A 21,532-nucleotide genomic window follows, 5' to 3' on the forward strand; every position below is an offset into this window, starting at 1 on the left:
CCATATTCTCAGATGAAAACTTCGCCTCTTATTCCAGTGAAAAAATTGAGATCACTAAAGAGTATCTTCTTACCTTCTCCTATTTTCACATCACTAAAATGATTTCCACCATTTTCTCCTCCTTCTTTTCATTGTCTGACATCAAAAATAGGTCTTCAATAAAGCAAATCTCTCTTAACATATACAAGTAAACCCATCCTTCTCATTTTCTTAAGCAGATCATCATCCCTCACTCTCACTTATCTATTCAAACACGTCCCATGTATGTCTCTCTTTTCGAAAACCTCCATATCATCCCCCTATTTTTTAAGTTTTCCCCAACATCTAGGCTAAAATCCATCTCTGCATTTTCCTTTCTATTACCAACAAAAATAATCAGGAAGAGACAGAGAAAATACATTTAAAATAACTACAGAAGGGGAAATAAAAATGGCCAAATGAGTCGATATTTTTACCTTACCTTATGATTCAAAACAATTCCAACAGACTTGAGGCGGAAAATGCCATCCAGACTCGGAGAGAGAACTATGGATCCTAAATGTGGATCACAACATGGTATTTTCACCTTTTTTGTTGTTTGTTTGCTTGATTTTTTTCCTCATTTCCCCCCCCCCCTTTTGATCTGATTTTTCTTGCACAGCATGATAAATGTGGAAATAACGTTAGAAGAATTGCACATGTTTAGCCTATATTGGATTACTTGCTGTCTACAGGAGAGGGTAGGGAGGGAGGGAAGGAGAAAATTTTGGAATACAAGGTTTTGCAAGGATGAATGTTGAAAACTATCTTTGTATGTTTAGAAGAATTGTGCTTAACCTATATTGGATTACTTACTGTCCAAAAGAGAGGGAGGGGAAAAAATTGGAACACAAGACTTGAAAGGATTATCTTTGCATGTACTTTGAAAAAAAAAAAAAGAAATTATAATAAAATTAAAAAAAAATTTTTTTAAGTTCCCCCCTTTTTGGTCTGATTTTTCTTGCACTACACGACAAATATGTTAAAATGTTTAAAAGGGTTGTACATGTTTTAAGCTATATCATATTGCTTGCTATTTTGAGGACAGGGGAGGTAAGGGAGGTAGGGAAAAAATTACGGAACACAGTTTTACAAAGGTAAATGTTGAAAACTATCTGCATGTATTTTGAAAAATAAAAGCTATTATTTTAAAAAAGGTTTTTTTGTATTACATATTTTTCTCCCTTCCTCCTCCCCTAGACAGCAAGTAATACAATATATGTTAAACATGTGGAACACAAAAATCTTACAAAAATGAATGTTGAAAACTATTTGGAATATATTAGAATATATTTGGTGTCTCCCTGATCTTTTTATTTCCCCCCCCCTGAGGCTGGGGTTAAGTGACTTGCCCAGGGTCACACAGCCAGGAAGTGTTAAGTGTCTGAGACCAAATTTGAACTCGGGTCCTCCTGAATTCAGGCCTGGTACTCTATCCATTGACACCTAGCTGCCCCTAGAATATATTTGGAACTATATTGGAATATATATTTGGAAAAAATAAAATACTATGTAGAAAAAAGGAAGAAAGGAAGAAAAGAAGGAAGGAAGCTAGGAAGCAAGGAAGGAAGGAAGGAACTTAAAAATATTTTAACCTTAGTTTGTCTGATATACCTCCCTCCATAACAATCTAGAAAGTGAGTCAGACTGAATGCTGGTCAAGAAAGTCAAGAAAAATTCATTTTTAAGCAAGTCATTTTTTCCAGTTCTCTTCTTATGAAAATGAAGAGGTCTGTAGACACACAGTGAGAGAAGCACTATGTCTAGAACATTCAAGCACCTAGGAAAGGGAATGAATCCAAGACAGAGCATCAGACAGATAGCACTGGGGAGCAGAAAGTTCCATAAGTACTCCAGAACTAGTGCTGGGAGCAAGGACAGGTGCCTTTAATTCTGTTCTGTTGCCTTCTATCCAGTTCTGGGCCACAGATTCAGGATGAAAAAGAGGTGTCACAAACAAGCACGGCACTTTAACCAAATTGTAACCCTTTAACCCAGAATATAAACCCACAGCAGAATAAACAAAACAGGAAACCAAGGGCAAATGGGAAAGAGTTGTTTAGTCCCTCTGAACTTATAATACCTACCAATGATTTAGTTCAGCAGCAGTTTTCTGAAACTCAACTAAACACAATCAACAGACCCAACTTGCATAACTCACACCAGAAGGGCAATGAATAGAGATCTCTCTATCCAGATCACATAACTGTATAGCTCTGAAAAATTGCAGGTTCCCAGACTAAGCTGTGTTTAAAAAACAAACAAACAAACAAACAAACAAAAAAAAACTGAGGCTCAAGACAAATATCCCATCCAGAAGTGAGCTAAATCTAATCTAATATTAACAAAGTTCAAATTCAAAAAGTAGGCTGGGATAATGAGCACACGATGATAAAGAGCTATTACAGTAGCAGAGGAAGCTCAAGACTGGACACAAAGCCTAATGAGAATTCCTAAAAGAACTTAAAAAGCTAAAACATTATTTTAAAAATGAAATGAGAAGTACAGATGATAAAAAATAAAATTAAGTTTAATAAAAGAGGCATAAAATCTTACTGTAGAAAATAGACAGAATAAAAGACTTGGAAATCTACTTGTCAAGACATAAAGACATATACAGGAACTAGATAATCTCAATTAGAAAACACTCTTTAAAAATGAAGACAGATAAATATAAATGGGAAAACATTAATTGTTCATGAGTTGTCCAAATCAAATGTGATTAAAAACTACCGTACTCCCTAAATTAATTTGCTTATTCCATTTCATACCAATTCAACTGCCAAAAGATTACCTTATAGAACTAGAAAAATAATAAGATTCATCTGGAGAAACAAATGATAAAGAACATCAAGAAAATTAATGAAAAAAAATGGTAAAGAACTGGTATGAAACGTCAAAGTATACTACATTGCTGTAATCATTAAAACAGTTGTGTACTAGTTAAGATACAGGGATCAATGAGTGAAAGATGATATATGCAATATATGGAAACAAAGAAGCACAATAGCTTAGTTTTTTTTGTTGTTGTTTTTTTTTTGGGTTTTTTTTAATATACTCAAAGATCCAGACTATGGGGGAAAGACCTCATTTGACAAAAACTGTTAGGAAAACTGGAAAAAAAGAACTAGACATAGATCAATATCTTACATTGTATTCCAAGATAAGTTCCGAATGGGTACATGATTTCTTAAATATAGGGTGACATTATGAGCAAATTTGAAGAGTATGAAAGCATGTACCAGAAAGATCTATAGATAAGACCCATTAATGAAGTCAGAGGTAAAAAAAAAAAATTAAAAATTAAAAAACGACAAATCTGATTACATGAATTTCGAAAAGTTTGTATATGAGCAAAACCAACTCAGCTAAAATGCGAATCAAAGTAAGAAATTGGGGCTGGGGACAAGAGATTGCAACAAGTTTCCCTGATAAAGATCTAATTTCTAAAGTACATGCAAAATTGACTTAAATTTATAAGAATAAACCATTCTAATTTATACTCTAGCATATTTGACATGTATTGGTCAACCTGCCATGGGGGGGGGGGGGAGGGAGGGGAAAAAAATTGGAACAAGGGGTTTGGCAAGTGTCAATGTCATAAAGTTATCCATGCATATATCTGGTAAATAAAAATTATTAAAAAAAAAAAAAAAAAGAATAAATCATTCTCTAATTGATAAATGACCAAAGGATCTGAATAGGTAGTTTTTGGAGTTTCAAGAGACATATTTTTTTTTAATGTCCAAATCACTAACAATGAAAGAAATTCAAACAATTCTGAGGTACCACTTCACATCCATCCAATTAGAAAAATTGGCCAAAAAAGGAGGAAAATGACAGTTGCTGAAGGACGTGTGGGAAAGCAAGTAAGTGATATACTACTGGGGGAAATATGAACTGGTCTCACCCTTCTGAGAAGCAATCTAGAACCATCCCAAGAGTATAAAAATATTTAAAATAGCTCTTTTTTATGATGACAAAGAATGCGAAACTGAATTGGGGGAAATCAGTTGAATAGCTGAACAACTTATGGTATATAAATATGAAATAATGAAGGGCACAGTGTCAGAGAAAACCAGACAGATTTTGTGGACTGATGGAAACAAGAGAGCAGAAACAGGCAGACAAAACAACAGAACAAATTCAACAATACTGAAAAGACAAAAAAGTTTGATAGGAATTTTAATCAACACAATAACCAACCACAATTCCAGATGACCCATGATGAAGCCCTCTCTACATAGAAAGGTGATGGCTTCAAAATGCAGATTAAGGTGTATCTGACACAGCCAATGCAAAATATTGCTTTGCTTGATTCTACAAATTTGTAATGGCTTTGATTTTCTTGCTTTCTCAGTGTGGGGAGGCTAGAAAAGAGCAGTACACAGAGAAGTGGAATGGAGAAAATACAAGCTGGAAAAAAGATTGATTTTTTTTTTTTTTTTTTTTTTTTTTGAAAAAAGGACATCAGGCAATTCCAAAAACTACATCCACAGAAAGAACTGATATAGTTTGAATGCAGACTGAAACATACTCACCTTTTGTGGGGGGAGGGCCTGTTATCTTTGATAACATGACTATCATGGAAATGTTTTACATGACTACACATACATAACCTAAATCAAATTGCCTACTGTCATAGGGAGGAGGTAAAGAGGAGGGAGAAAGAAAATTTGGAACTCAAATTTTAAAAATTGTCTTTACCATATGTAACATGTATAGTCAACCTGCCATCTGGGGGAGGGGAGTGGGGGGAAGGAGGGGAAAAATTGGAACAAAAGCTTGGCAATTGTCATTGCTGTAAAATTACCCATGCATATATCTGGTAAATAAAAAGCTTTAATAAAAAACATTGTCTTTGCATATAAGTGGGGAAAGAAAATACTATTTTAAAGGAGGAGAGAAGAAGGGTGTCAGGAAATAGGACAGAATTTCAATTCATTTTGTTCCATCCAATAAGCTTTTGGGGAGTCGCTCTTTTTCTAACTTTCCTAGATGCCTTTGACTTCCAATGCAGAGGAGTCCTGATCCCCACTCAGGTACCCCAAGAATATAAATACCTCAGGGCAAAACCACCTCTCACTCAAAACCTCCATATCTAAGATGTCTCCCCATCACCATACACATGCACTCCCCTATGGCAAATTCCTCCTCCCTTTTCAGTTGTAAAAGTTCTCCATATTCACTTACATTCTCTGGGACTACCCACTGGGATGTTCTCTCCTCTCTCTATACAAATTCCCTATTTCTGTCCCATGTCATCAGGAGTCACAATCTCAGTGTCATTCTGCACCCCTCATTTTCCAAAGGCCGCTTATACAATCTGTTTATTATTGTTGTTGTTATTATTATTATTATTATTATTATTATTATTATTATTATTATTATTATTATTGCTTTTTATTTACCAGATATATGCATGGGTAATTTTACAGCATTGACAATTGCCAAGCCTTTTGTTCTAATTTTTCCCCTCCTTCCTCCCCCCCAGATGGCAGGTTGACCAATATGTGTTACGTATGTTAAAGTATAAATTAAATACAATATGTATATATACAATACAACCTGTTTTTAAAGTTTCTCTATAATCCTTCAAAACGTCTCCAATTCAGCCCATTCTCCAGACTCACACAGTTGCCACCTCACAGACAGCTCTACTCACCCCTGGCCTGCATTGTAAATTCAAGAGCCTCCACTCCCTCTCCAATCCATCCTTGGCATAGGAAGTCCACGTCTGACCCTGTGACGAGAATCTCCCGTGGGGCTGGGTTTCTAAGATCAAATACATACATCCCACCCTTTCCTCCCCTTCTCTCCCAGTGGCGTTTATTTAATGCTCTTGACAAACTGGCTCCAAATTGCAGAGGAATTCTACATTTTCCCCCACACTCTGTTCCCATGATCTTTCCCATGCAAGTCCCTCCATCTCAGGACACCCGGCAGAGACTGCACCCCATGACTGGAAAGCATTTCTCCCTCCCCTCAGATTCTTAGATGCCCCAGTTTTCTTCAAAGCTCAGCTCAATCTCCACTTAGTAGTAACAGTAGCCTTCAAGAACTTCCTAGCTATCAATGCTGCCTCCTCCTCCAAAAGAAAGAGCTACTTTATTATTGTAGTCTGCAGCCCCCACAAATAGAAAATAAGCTCACCGAGGGCCGGGAAATGTTTCTTTTTGAGTTTGGATCCCCTCAATTTGCAAAACGGCAGTTCCCCTAAAAATAGAGATGGCTCTCCTGGAGCTTTCTCATTTCCTCTGTCCATATCCATTCGCTTTCTTCTTTCTCCTCCTCTCTCATCCTACTCAGCTCAACCGGGCCACGGGTCTGGAGGGGAAAGTGAGCTGGTGACCTTGCACATCCCCCACCCCCCGACTTAAAATCCAACTTACTTGCAGATCAGGGTATCCCCTCCATGATGTCACGGTCCTGTTCGAGAAGGAAGAACAAATATCAAGCTTCTCTCTCTCCCCAGCTATTAGGAACACACCTTCCTAGAATTTCCTGGGCCCCCCAGATTTGGGGGTTCTGCCTCATATTCCCAAATCTCTTGGTGCTCGTTGACGCCCTCCAAGTCCCACATACTGCACATACGCAAAAGATGCTGGAAGTGATTTCCCGACCCTCCGCGACGGGAGGCCCCCAACCCCAGGCACTGAGAGTCGCCGACGTGCACAGAGGCACTGGGCGCACAAGGCAACTGAGAAAGTGACCACGCGAAACTCGACGATGCGCCGTCCAACAGGCAGCCACGACCCCTCCCCACCCCACCCCCGACACTTCAGGCGCAAATTGGGGCGCGGAGAGGCAGCGCGTTGGTCTGCCTCCGCTTGGGGTGTCTGAGCGGTGCCCGCGGGGCAGCTTCCACCTCTCGAGGGAGCGCCCTAAAGGCTGGACGCCGCTCACGGTTGTTCTCCCTGTGGCCCCCGCCCCCCGCCAGACCTTGGAGCTCAGCCCGCGGTCCGCGGCGCCCCCCGAGGCTGACAGAGCCGAACTCTTGGCGGCCACAGTGGGCGCCCCCGCAAGCGGGGGGCCCCGAGACGGCCGCCGCCTTCGCTCGTGGGCTGCCGGGGCTCCGCGGGCGAGCGCAGGTCCCGCGGGAGGCGTTCCCAGGGGGTTCGGGCCGGGGCCTGGCCCGGGCGAGGCGGACGGGGGCACGAGTGGGGCCGCCTGGCCTCAGCTGACGTTTTTCTCTCGCTCCTTCTGCACCTCTCCGGGCCCCTCCAGCCCGCTGAAAGTCAGCCACCAAAACAGCGGCGGGGGCAGCCGCAACCTTGGACTTGATAGAGTCGGGAGGCAGAAGAGGCCAAGCCCACTCCGCTCCAAAGCCCGTCCCATTCTAAGCCAGAGCGCCCCCGGCTCCCCTTATAGAGCCGCCGCTCGCGCAGCCCATTGGCTGCCGGCCCGGCCCGCTCCGGCCGGGACTAGGACAGGTGGCTCCCGGACGTGCCCGTGGCCGCAGGACGCGCTCTCCGCCCCAGGGCTGCTCGGCCTCCCGCGGCCTCCCGGGGATGCGCACTGGGGCGCGAGAGGCGACTTCGCCAACCCTTTGGGTAGCTTTAGACACCTTTCTCGGCCCGGCCGGCTCATTTAGCAGAATCGAATGCGCGAGGAAAGCCAGTGCCCCAGAAAGTGAATTAAAATCGAAAAGTTCCTTTTGTAAAAACCCCGTCATCAAAATTACGACTGTGCTTCCGACTGGTACTCTCCCTGAATTAGGATCGATGTTGTTCATTGTTTTCGATATAATTTTTCTTTCTTTCTTTTCTTTCTCTTTCTTTCCTTTTCTTTTCTCTTCTTTTTTCCTTTCCTTCCTTCTTCTTCTTTTTTTTTTCTGAAGCAATTGGGGTTAAGTGACTTGGCCAGGATCACACAACTAAGAAAGCCTTAAGTGTCTGAGGCCACATTTAAACTCAGGTCCTCTCGATCTGATTTTTAAATTTAAAAATTCTTAATTTAGAACAGCTGGACATACACAAATATTCCCAGATTTCATAGAATTTCTTCCTAAGGATTCTTCTCTAGTCTAAACATCCCATGAACAAAACAATTCATATCAGAGAAGAAAAGGATAACTTTTTTTTTTTTTTTTTTTTGGCTGGGGCAATTGGGGTTAAGTGACTTGCTCAGGGTCACATAGCCAGGAAATGTTAAGTGTTTGAGGCCAGACTTCAGGGCTGGTGATCTATCCACTATACCAACTAGCTACCCCTATTTTTTTTTCCCCAAAGAGACAAAATTTGAATTTAAGAAGACAGGGCCGTACTACTTGTGCTTAATACATGTGTGCTCATGTATCCAGACTTCCTATTTTGCCATCCTTTCAAATGGGACTAGATCCCAGACATACTTTGCAATGACTATATCTCATTCACCTAAATAGATATCATAGGATCTAGACCTGGAAGGAAATTTAGAAGTCACCAAGTTAAACTCCTCCATTTTACAGATAAGGAAACTGAGACTCATCTTTTCTCATTTCATACTTTGTTTCCAATACCAACATACTCTGATACTTGAAGATTATTAAACCTAGCACCAAGATAAAGAAGGCAAAAGGGTAACCAATACCTAGCACCTTACTAGAATTTACACACTAAAATGATTTCTGCCCACTTTTAAAGTTTTATATCCACATGGACTGAGATAGAGGAAAGTTAGTTAATCTTGGAACACAGTAGCAATAAGAGGCATTAATGACAGTGGCAAAACCTGTCTCAAGGAAACCTGGCTATTATCTAGGCCCTCAGATATCCAATAACAGAAATAGAAAGCAGTGAGTTGTCTTAAAAGTCCCATCCCATGAATTTCCAAACACCATTTCTGTCCCACTTAGCATTTCTCTATATCCCTTTCCATATTGCTGAGATTCCAGGAGACTTTAATCCACCAAAGGCAACACAAGCTAACCAGCTTCAGAGGTGTGACCGGAACCTCCAGAGATGGTAATCTTCCTCCTGAATCCTAAAGTTTTCTTACAACAACTACAAATTCCTCTTGCTCTGGACAAAGTAAGTCCAAGAATCTTTTTCAAGCTTCTTATACATTCCATGGCTTCAAGCAATTTGGCCCAGCTAAGGTGACCTTGATGTTTCCCACTCAAGCCATTCCCTGCTGGAAGACCTGGACAAATTGCCTCTTCCCTGACTTTCTCACCAGACTCAGCAGATTTATAATTTCCTCCAAACCTCCGATTAAACACCACTTTTTAAAAGTAGCCTTTCCCATCTCTTAACGCCTCCATTCAAAAAGCAATTACTTTGTAATTATAGTGTACAAATCACTCCCAACGAGCGTTAACTACTAGAAGGCTCAAATAGTTTTGCTGGGGGATTTTTGTCTTTACATCCCCCACAAGGGAGACATTGATGCTGGATGCTTGGATTAATGCACAAAGGATGCTTTCCTTCATACTACCTGAGATGAAGAATCTTAACTGGCCCAAATGTGTGGACCCAAGTCCTGAAGCAACCAAGGCTTTGTTGGAAAGCTCAGGCTTCAAAGAAGGGGCCCCCTTGGAACATGGCCTTAGGAGAAGAACTTCACTGCCTCCTTTGATGTTTTGTTTTCCTTGCAGTCTGAAGAACAGCTTGAGATGCCCCTGATCTTATCTGTTCAATAACACTACTAGACCAGAGACACTGTTAGAAAGTCTGTTTTACTCCAAGACTCCCCACCTTCATGACCCTAAAGGATCCACAGGAAAGTGCAGCCACAATTATCAAATACGTTTTCAATGGGAAAGATGTTCTCCTATTCACTTTCCATTGCAAAAAGGCATGTTGTTGCAGAACATACAACTTTCGGGATTCAGGGGCAGACTTTATAAGGAGTTCTCCATTTCTAAGACAGTTTTTTAGACATCCTATATAAGTATTGTCTATAGAAATTAAAATGGAGTTTTAGCAAAGGTTCAATTAGTTGCTTTTCAGCATTAAATCCAGAATCAGGTACTAAGAATTCCAGCAGAACTCTAAAACTTTCTCTGGGGGCTGGCTCCCTGGCTGGCTGAGTGACCTTTATTTTCCTCCTATACACATATTTATGGAGTTTCTTCATCTGTAAAAGACCACTCTGGGATCTAGGGTCTCCTCCATTAGACAGCAAACTTCATGACAACAGGACAAATTTTCCTTTCTCTGTATACCCAGGATGCCTGCTGTCTGTCACATAATAATTACTTAATAAATACCTTTGTTGATTGATTTCCCCAATTGGGTTCCCCAAGATTAATTAATATCTCATTAAGAAATTGATGGTGTTCACCCACTTCCATTCACACATAACTTCAGCTTTAAACTCTCTTACAATGTTGAATCATTAAAGGGAAAGATCCTTTTAGAATTGCTTATTGATTTAGCTTACTGTCTATGCTATTCATTCAGTATTCAATATACAATACATCTGACCCCTGTTTAATTTTTAGGAGCATCTAGGTGCTACAGTAGAAAAGGCTGTGGGCCTGGATTCAAGAAAATCTACATTCAAATACAGCCTCATACATTTAATAGCAAAACTAAATAAGTTACTTAACCCCTTCCTGACTCAGTTTCTTCATTTATAAAATTCGCTAAATTCCCACCAATGTTGTGAGGATTAAATGAGATAATATCTGTTAAGTGCTTTGCAAACTTCAAAGTTTTACATCAATGCCTCCTGTTATTATTACCCTCCCTTGAAATTTGATTTCTAGGGGACAGTGAATGTCAGATGCCTTTTGTCCTTCATAGTATTTATTCATCATTGTGCCTTTTACACCAGAAATAGTCTTTTTTATTGGTTAATATGATCATTTCCTGATAAGAGTAGTGAAATATAATTATTGATGAATAGATGAAAAAGTAGATCCCAAGTTTACACAGTATCATTGAAGGGTGACAAAGGAAAAGAGGAAGGATTAGAATTAACATTTATCTACTTGCTAAGTGTCAGACATTGGGCTAAGTAAGCACTTGGTGTAGTGGAGAGTACTGATCTGGAGAGAGGGTCTGAGGACCTAATCCCAGCTCTGCCAACTACAACCTGTGTAATATTGAGTAAACCTCTTAACTTCCATGGGAATTGGTCTATAAATAATGAAACTGGACTAGAGAGAAAAATCTTTCCAGCTTCAAATCCAATAATCTATGGCCCATAGCCTATAACCCCAAACTGCTTCCTCTAGCTAAAACTGTTTTCAGTAAAAGCAGAAGAAATTACTTAAAGATTGAGGAGAATGTAAATAAGTTTATTATTATTATTATTATTATTATTATTATTATTATTATTATTATTATTTAAAGTGGTCGGAAAGCCGAATACTTTAAATAAAATAAATAAATAAAAGAAAGCCTCATTAGTAGGAGTAAAAAACAAACAAAAGAAAACACCTCTTAGTTTGAATGTAAGGCACTTGGACCTTTTAATTGGAATGAAGAAAAGAAAAGAATATTCCCTCCAGAATCATTAGCATAGCTGACATTTATAAAGTTCCTAATGACTTTCAAAGCACTTTACATATATTATGTGGTGCCATTATTATCCCAATTTTACCCGGAAGAGGAAAATCTAGATAGGGGGCAAGGTGGGAGGAGGGGGAAAGTTAAGTGACCCCTACACGTGCCACAAGCCTTCTTCCTGAATATAAAGGCAATCTATTTACTATGCCAGGGTAATTATGGAAGTGAAATAGACAACAAACTATTTATCTAAGAGACTTGATTGGCCTGAAGCCATCCCGGACTCCTCCTGGCTTCTGCCATAGTCTAGACATCTTGTCAATCAGGGTACAATCCCTAAACTCATCATAGAGCAACCAACAAATAAACATTGAATTCCAGAAAGTCAAGCTATTTAAGGTACTTTGCCCTCAAGATTCCCCAAATCATTTACTAGTTTAATATTGAGACTGAAAATATGAGGCATTTAACTAGGGAATTGAAGAGAGAAAAGTATTGAAGGCTATTTAAAAGTCTTTCCGGAGGGGAATGGAGGTGGGTAAGTGGGAGGAATCCATTTTGCAGCTTAAAATCTAAAACTGAAGATCTGATAAGGACATCATTTATTTTCCTATGTTTTCTCTTGCTTAAATGGCCCTGAGCAAAGAAAACAGACTACTTCAAGAAAGGTGAAGAAAATAATCTGGAAAAAGGCAGAATTTTTTTTTGTAAATTTGGTTTGCCTAACCACAGTAAGCTTCTTAATAACTTCACAGAATTTAATTGCCCAGGTAATTTAGAAACAAAATCACTTAAAAGGAATTAAAATAGAGGAAAGCAATTTCAATTTCTTAAGAAATTCCGTCGAAACTGTTTATTGGCAATTTTGTTGGGGAAGAAGGGGAACCTTGAAATTTACTCTCTGATTAGTTTAAAGCAAAGTTTTGCAGAGATTTGAGATTCATAAGAAAATTGTAGTAATGTAGAACAGAGAGCCAATGTAGTAAATTGAAACTAGATCTGAATATGCTATTTAAAATTATTTGAAAACAGAAGCATGAGGTTGAGAAGTTAACAGTATTAAGTTAAATGTTGGACCAGTCAATAAATGAAAATATTTAAAAAGAAAAATGTATCTCTATGATTTGCACAATTCTGTCTTGGAGCTAATCAGTGAGGGAAGGAAAGTGAGATAGAGGAAGAAGAGGAGGAGGAGGAAGAAGAGGAGGAAGAGGGGGAAGAAGAAACAATGACTTTTCCCTTAAATAGAGACCACAGAACCCTCATTTTGTCACCTATCAGAATCTCCAGGAGTCAGTTAAAAAACAAAACAAAAAAAAAAAAAAAAAAAAAAAAAAAAAAAAAACAAAGGAAAAAAGCCTCAGAATTTTAGAAGGTACCAAACTTTTTAGTTTTTACTGCCATAAAATTATGAAATTGCCTCTCTGGGGAAACTCCACGAGAGAAAAAAATGCTTATTTCCTACTCTGTTAGCAGAAGCTGATAATTAAGTATTTGGGATGCAAAGGCAAAAGAAATTCCTCAGGAAATTTACAATCTAAGGGGGAGACAACAAGCAACCAAATATATACAAAACAAGTTATATAATGGATAAAGAGTTTATGAGATAGCTTTTAGCTTTTTATGTTGTGACTGGGAAAATCATTGTAGAGAAATGTGGATTTGGTATTTTTTTTTTTAATTTCAGAATGATATATGATATGATTCATGAAACTGTTGGCTTTCTTTGATATGAAGGGTTAGATTGATGTTAAAGTTTTGCATTTATAAATTAAGCCATTACTTAGAAGAGACTGTAGTTTATAAAGATTGAGTTCTACTTCCCTCTCACCCATCCTCCATATAGTACCTCTTGGGGGTGAGGGGGAGAGAAACTGTTTTCTGTGTTTTGTGTATTCTGTTAAAGAGTCAATTTGCATTTGGTTACCCATGCTGCTAGAAAGTTGGGAATGCTAACAATTGTCTACCCAAAGTAAAAAAAATAAAAGCCTTTTCTTCAAGTCCTAAAAGACTTGGGCCAGACTTCCTGAAATGAGTAGGGGGGTGGGGATGAGGGGATGGAGAGAGACAGAGAGAGAGACAGAGACACAGAGAGAGACAGACAGAGAGAGAGAGAGAGAGAGAGAGAGAGAGAGAGAGAGAGAGAGAGAGAGAGAGGGAGGGAGGGAGGGAGGGAGGGAGAGGGAGAGGGAGAGGGAGAGGGAGAGGGAGAGGGAGAGGGAGAGGGAGGGAAGGAAAGAAGGAAGGAAAAAAGAAAGGAGGGGGGAGAGAGGAAAAGAGACAGAGACAGAAACAAAAAGAGACAAAGAGAGCCTTTAAATGGACACCTCAGACCACAACCAAAGTTTTACAACTTTGTTTTCTTAGATTACTTGAAACATAATCCAAGGATTTTTTCAGAGCAAAATGAGACCATCGGGGATAAACCCACAATCTAGGGAAAAAAGGGGAAAAAAAAGGAGATTTACGAGGACTACTTCGGTAAGATTTTTTCCATTCCCACAAGCAAAACAATTCTGACTTAAGTTATTTCACTTCAGATACAAGCAGCCAGACTAAAATCATTGGTGAGGTCCTCCAAGTTAGATATGGTTCCAGAGGAATTAATAAAAATTTATCCCTTAGGCAAGCAGGAAAAAGGTTCTTTTAATGGAGATCAGTTTAGTTCCTTGGTTCCTCTCTAAAGGTCATCCGATTATCCAAGATATCAAGCACCTGAAGCTAAATTTTCCCTATACAACAACTTATGGCTCATGGCTTTGCTGCTGCTTTCCTTTGGGTCGGCCCACCATGATCCTACCTCTAGGTGTCTTTCACTTTACCCTTCCCCTCTCTCCTCCCATGCCTCGTGGTAGCTCTCTTAACTCCACTTCCCAACTCCACTTCTTATATATAGCTAACTCTTTTGGGATGCTAAATCCCTTTCTGGATTTAGCCCAACAGGTAAGACCATGCCCCACTTCATGGGCCCAAGTGACTGGAAGGTTGGTGACACTGACTAATTGGGAAATTGAAAAGACCTGAGCTGGGAATGGGGAGTGGGAAGCTGAGGGGTATGGAGAATTATAGGAAACTAGATGTTTAAGGTCCAAGAGTTTTCCACAGAGTACCAGAGGAAGAGAAGGGAAGAAATGATTCTGTATAAAGTTGGAAATTTAAAAACTCACCTTGCTCGGGAAGCATGTGTATGGCACATGGGGAAATATCTGTCTAGATATTTTTCTGGATAAAAACTGGAATCAGTCAACAAGTTTGAGCTTTTACTAAGTGTCAAGTACAGTGCTTAGTGCAGGAAATACTTAAAAATACAAAAATTCAGTCCCTGCCCTCAAGAAATTCACATTTTAATGGTGGAGACCAAGTGCAAAAGACTATGGAAATATTAGTAAATCAGAAGTGATCTCGGAAGAAAGGCATTAGCATTAGCTGGGGTGAGGACATAAGAAAATTCAATCCCAGCCCTCAAGGAACAAACATTTTAATGTAGGAGGCTGCCTGCAAATGTCTATGGAAATATTAGTAAACAAAGAAGCAATCCCAGAGTGAAGAGCAGGAGGGGATTTGGACTAGGAGTTGATTTTTGAAGTAAAGCAAAAGATAGCAGCAGTTAGGAGGGAGAGCTTTCCAGGCTGTGGGGGACAGCTAATCAAAAGCTGAGGAATCAAGAAATAGAGGTATGTTTGAGAAACAGCTAGGTCATGGCCTGGATTGAAATATCCACTGAAAAGGGTAAAATGTATGAAGACTAGAAAGTGGGGCAGAGGTGGGATTGTCACTACTAGAAATACAGTTAGAAAACTATTCTAGAATGGGTAAATTTATTGTGAGATCTTGTAAAGCAACCCTGACCCTGCTGCTCAGTCATGTCCAACTCTTTGTGACCCCATTTGGGGTTTTCTTACCAAAGATATTGGAGTGGTTTGTCATTTCCTTTTTTGGTTCATTTGACAGATGAGGGAAACTGAAGCAAACAGGGTTAAGTGACTTGCCTGAGGTCATACAGCTAGTTAAGTGTCTGAAGCCAAATTTGAACACAGGACAAGTCTTCCTGATTCCAGGAATTTGATTCCTGGCATTTGATATACTGTGCCACCTAGATATCCTCAGTAATGTGTGTATAATTGGGCAAAGGAGGAGAGTATTTGAAACCAGAGGAATATGGGCTGGGATAAAAGGGATAGGGAGGCAACTCCAGAAAAGCTAGTAGGATGGGAAAGAATACCTAGAAATCTGGATGATGGGAGCTGGCCATGATGCTCTGTGACATCCTCTATTTTATTCATCTGATTGGACATCTGAGGCCCTTAATGGAACCCCAGCTTCTTTTGACTGTACATATCTCCTTCAGGAACACTATCTTCATGACTCTCACTGGAGCTCTGTTCTGCAGACAGCATCTACCAAAATTGCTGGGAAATTTTTGTATCCTTTTATCCATGGGTTAGACGTGTGAACATAAGCTTAAAACTTTAAAAGTAGTCACAAATTATTTTAATGCATGAGCTCTAGAAAGAGGCTAGGTATTGATTATCTAGTTTTTGCTTTCCTAATCTTAGCACTTGGGTGCAATCTATATGGATTGATTAAATAAGTCCCCTCCAGCTCCAGGGATATTGACGGACCACAATTGGAAAGGCTATATGAGATCTGGTAGTATTTGCAAAGAATGCTCACATAAAAAAGTATTTGGAGAATTGTGTGTATATGCTCATAAATAGTTATGTGAAGTCAGGTGGAGGGTAAGAAAGACCAGAGATTGAGAGAGGAGTGGAAACCTGCTAGGAATGATTGTATGCCTGTAATCCAGTATTCAAAGTGAAGACCCTCTTTTTTTTCCATCCCAATCTCTATCCAGATTCTATTCTGTTCTCCCCCTCTTCCATTATACAGTGAAATCTCATTCTATTGTTCCATCCAAACTTTCATCCTCAAATTCTGCTCAGACTCTACCTTAAATATGCAAGAACTATGCATATCTCTAAAGTTCTGGACTCTTTATATATATATATATATATATATATATATATATATATATATATATATATATATATATATATATAAAGAGAGAGAGAGAGAGAGAGAGAGACAGAGAGAGAGAGAGACAGAGACAGAGAAAAGAGAGAGAGAGAGAGACAGAGAGAGAGAGAGAGAGAGTGTTGTTTTGAGTTTTTGTTTGCTTGTTTGTTTTTCAGGTAGAAAAACGGATATCCAGAATACAAACATGAATCCTGTACAGAACAGATAGTTTGATTCCAATAAAGAATTCTAAAGAATCAATAGATTGTAAACTCCTTGAGGGCAAAGACTTTTTTTGCCTTTTTTTTTTTTTAATCCCTGGGTTTAGCATGGCAGAATACAGTAAGCACTAAATAGATTACAGTCATTTGAGACACCAATAATCAATCTTCATTGAGACATTTGAAAAAAAAAAATCTTTTTCAGGGATACTAATCAGCTCTACTATTTGCCTGAATCTTATTGGTAGCCAATAGCCTGCTTCCTCCTTACCTAGGAAGTCAAAAATAATGAGCCATGGATCTTTCTTGGTTCTTCAAGAGCCCTTTACCAAAGACTCACAAAATGAACTGGAGGCAGCATATATTGAATGGTTCACAAGGTCTTTTTGATATCTTCTTGAAGTATATAGTAGTGCTGAGGAAATTCTATATAAAGAAAGTTATAATAAGTTGTCTGTTTCAGGTACAAGCCTGATAGATGACTTTTGATGTATACACCTTCTTTCTTTGCCTTTGGTCAGAGGCTCCAAATGACTTATGTTGAGGTATTGTGACTTTCACCAAGCATCCTTGCATACACAGTGATGGGGGATACATAGAGGAAAAAGTCCTGTTATTTGTAGCATTACTGTTATGGGTAGGGACAGAATAAGCATTTATTAAGAACTTTCTATGGGCCAGTCACTGTGCTAGGCTCTTTACAAGTTTTCTCATTCGATTTGTCTATGAATTTGCAGATGTCTTATAGTTTATTTAAGGGACTTTGCTACCCACCAGAATCAAAGAGGTCTCTTTGTTCACGGTTTACCCTAAATCAAAGATAGCCTTTGATGAAGTGGGACAGTGTCTTTAAGCAGCATTAAATAAGTCAGTGAAAGTGTTCAGGGAAGAATACTAAAAACCTGTAGGAGAAGATCTGAGAGTTAAAGAATAGGGCTAGAAGCCTCTAGGTCCTTAGGCGTTGAATATGTTTTAGTAATTGTCTTTAATCCTCGGGAATGTTTTTGCCCTTTCCAGATAGAACAGCTACTGCTTTAGTAATTGTTTTGTTGTTGTTGTTGAGGCAGCCTACTGGATGCAATGGCATTTTTCATCCCAAGTCTATTGGAATTGCCCTGAATCACTGCATTGTTGAAAAGAGCCAAGTCCATCATGGGTGAGTGATCATCATATAATCTTACTGTTGCTGTATAAGATGTTTTCTTGGTTCTTCTCACTTCACTCAGCATCAGTTCATTTAAGTCTTTCTAAAGGCTTTTCTGAAATCATTTCTTATATATCAATAATATTACATTACATTCATATATCACAACTTATTCAGCCATCCCCCAACTGATGGGCATCCTTGACAGCATAAAAAGAGCAGCTACAAACATTTTTGCACATGTGGGTACTTTTCCCTCTTTCATGATTTCTTTGGGATACAGACCCAATAATGAGATGCTGATCAAAGGGTACACATAGTTTATAACCCTTTGGATATGGTTCCAAATGGAATCATTTCACAACTCTACCAACATTGCATTGGTATCCCACATCCTCTCCTACATTTTTTGTTATCTTTTCCTGTCACTTTAGCTAATCTGAGAGATGTGAAGTGGTACCTCAAAGTTGTCTTACTTTTCATTTCTCTAATCAATGACTTTCACATAATTTTTAAATGTTTTTGTGATTTGTTTTTTGACCCATTCACTGTTGTTTCCATTTGGATCTCTTTTGTCTGTGGTCCCTGAAATTATTTCTATATTTAAGACATTATATCTATAAAGGATATATTTACCATTTTGTTTTTTCATAATTGTTTCAATATGTCTGTGACCTAATATATAATCAGTTTCTGTAAAAAGTTCCATATGACACAGAGAAATACATATATTCTTTTGTAGTCTGGTTTAGAAAATGCTAGTTTCTCCAGCAATTTGTTCAGTTCCATAGTTTTCCTTTTGTTTTTTGTTTTGTTTTGTTTTTGTTTTTGTTTTTGTTTTTGTTTTTCTTTTCTGTAAGACTTCTCCAAAACCGGGAAAGAAGTATTATTATTGAAGTCTATTGTCACTATTAGGTTATCGGCTATGTCTTCTTGTAGTTCAGTTAATCTCATAAATTTGATTGCTAAACTAAATGGAACATATATTTTATTATCAACATTGGTTTGTTGACTGTAATTATTTCTATTATAAAGCAGTTCCCTTCTTTAGTCTTTATAATTTTTGAATTTAATTTTTGCTTTATCAGATAGCATGATTGTAACTCCTTTTTTGGATTAATTTGATACTTAGTACATTTTTTCCCCATCCTCTCAGTTTTACTTGCATTTGTCTGGATATTAATCAACTGATTGTAAGGTTTTATTTTTTTTTTTTCATTTAATTGGATTATTCAAATTTAAAGTTATAAGAATTAGATTCATTTTTTTTCCATCCAATTTCCTCTAACACCACAGCATTGGGTTTCTTTTATTTTTAACTTAGTCATTTTTTTAGGGCAGCAGTATTTCTGGTGATTCTTCTTATCCATGATCATTCCCCTCCTCCTTTTGTTACCCCTTTCCTTTTGGAGTTATATGTATTGACTCCTTTTTCTTTACTTATTTTCTCTATTTTTCACATTCTTTTCTTTCTTTCTTTCTTTCTTTCTTTCTTTCTTTCTTTCTTTCTTTCTTTCTTTCTTTCTTTCTTTCTTTCTTTTTGTTTATTTCAGTTAGTCAAATAGATTTCCCCCTTTAACTAGTCCTGATGATTTTTAAAATTTTCATTTATTTAGAGCTCTTTCCATAGATGATTTATTTCTCTTATTTCTTCCAGTCATTGTAGACCCTAATTCTCTAGTTCATGACACTTATACTTATTCAATCTCTTTCTATTTTCTCTCTCTCTCTCTCTCTCTCTCTCTCTCTCTCTCTCTCTCTCTCTCTCTCTCTCTCTTTCTCTTTCTCTTTTATCAATTGTTTTACTTTTTCTGGTTATACATTTAAAAAATTTTTTTAATGCACATTTCTTTATAATTCATGTTTGGAGAGAAAAATCAGAATAAAAGGGAAAACCATGGGAGAGGAAAAAAATAGAAGTGAACATGTCATGTGTTGATTTACATTTAATCTTCATGTTTGTTTTTCTAGATGCAGATGGCGTTTTCCTATACAGAGTTTATTGGGATTGCCTTGGATCACTGAACCACCAAGAAGAACCAAGTCTTCTATAGTTGATCATCCCACAATTTTGCAGTTATTGTGTACAATGTTTTCCTGGTTTTGCTTGTTGCACTTAGCATCAGTTCATGTAAACCTTTCCAGGTCTTTCTATCATCAGCTTGTTCATCATTTTTTGTAGAACAATATTCTGTTACCTTCATATACCACAACTTATTCAGCCATTCCCCAATTAATGGGCATCTATTAATTTTCCAATTTTTTGCTCCTACAAAAAGAGCTACCACAAACATTTCTGTATATGTAGGACCTTTTCCTCCTCTATGGATTTCTTTTGGATAAAGACCCAGAAGTGGCACTGATGGATCAAAGGATATAAACAGTTTGATAGCCCTTTGGGTATAATTCCAAATGGGCCTCCAGAATGGTTGGATCAGTTCACAAGTCCACCACCAATGCATTATTGTTCCAGTTTTCCCACATTCCCTCCAACATTTTTAATTATCTTTTCCTGTCATCTAAGGCAATCTGAGAGGTAGTACTTCAGAGTTGTTTTAATTTGCATGTCTCTAATTGATAGTGATTTAGAGCATTTGACTACAGATGGCTTTAATTTCTTTATCTGAAAATTGTCTGTTCTTATCCTTTGACCATTTATCAACCAGGAAATGACTTGTATTCTTATAAATTTAACACAGTTCTTTATATTTTTAGAAATGAGGCCTTTATCAGAAACACTGGCAGTAAAATTTTTCCCCAGCTTTGTATTTCCCTTTTAATCTTGTTTGTGTTGGTTTTGTTGTACAAAAACTTTTTAGTTTAATGTAATTAAAGTAAAATGCATTTCAGATTGTTCTCTAGTTCTTCATCATAAATTCCTCCCTTCTCCAAAGATCTGATAGGCAAATTATCCCTTGCTCTCCTAATTCCCTTTTTTATGCCCAAATCATGTACCCATTTTGGCTTTATTTTGGTATGGTGTGTAAGATGTAGGTCTATGTTGAATTTCTGGCATATTATTTTCTAGCTTTTCCAGCAATTTTTGTGAAATAGTGAGTTTTTATCCCAGAAGCTAGAATCTGGGGGTTTATCAAATACTAAATTACTATAGTCATTGATTATTGTGTCGTGTGTATCTAACCTATTCCATTGATCCCCAACTTTATTTCTTAGCCTCTCTCTATTCTCTATAATCCTCCTAGAATCAAAGCTTCTCAGATGCCTATTTAGGGCACTGCCTTCTAGGCACTTTCTGCCACTGAGTTCTAGAGTTTTTCCCACAGGTCCTCCCTGTCCATTGCACCCCAATTCCAGAATAGTGCTAATTCCTGCAGCATTGTTAAATTGATAAAGTGGACATTGTAACATGGGAGGACATCCACACATACACATGCTCCTGATTATTCATCTAGTCACTGCTCTACACCCAACCCCCAATTACCTTCTTTTCCCCATTTGTCTCAAAATCTCTTCTCTGATTCCATAGTCTCCCACTCACCAGGCTCTTCTCACTCCCCACATGTCACTTGTACCCAAGAGTTCCAATTACACCCTTCACTGTTGTAGGATGAATAGATTTTTCAAGCACCAAATTGTCCAGACAACAACGAACACAAGGTCCAGATTTCCCTTTACAGAACACCTCTCCTTATCCATCAGTGGAAATCCCTCCTTCCAGCAAATCAAGGCCTTCT

General features: G+C 38.3%; 1 long non-coding RNA gene across 1 annotated transcript in view; it reads left to right on the plus strand.

Moving 5' to 3' along the window:
* Positions 1–20,574, plus strand: part of LOC141564807 (uncharacterized) — a 94,272-nt gene extending 73,698 nt beyond the window's left edge. The window contains exons 2-3 of the long non-coding RNA XR_012488733.1: positions 17,761–17,849; positions 19,809–20,574. This is a non-coding gene — a long non-coding RNA (uncharacterized LOC141564807). The remainder of the gene's footprint in view (positions 1–17,760; positions 17,850–19,808) is intronic.
* The last annotated feature ends 958 nt before the right edge of the window (positions 20,575–21,532 follow it).

Source organism: Sminthopsis crassicaudata, chromosome 3 (assembly GCF_048593235.1).
Source record: "Sminthopsis crassicaudata isolate SCR6 chromosome 3, ASM4859323v1, whole genome shotgun sequence".
Lineage (NCBI taxonomy): Eukaryota > Metazoa > Chordata > Mammalia > Dasyuromorphia > Dasyuridae > Sminthopsis > Sminthopsis crassicaudata.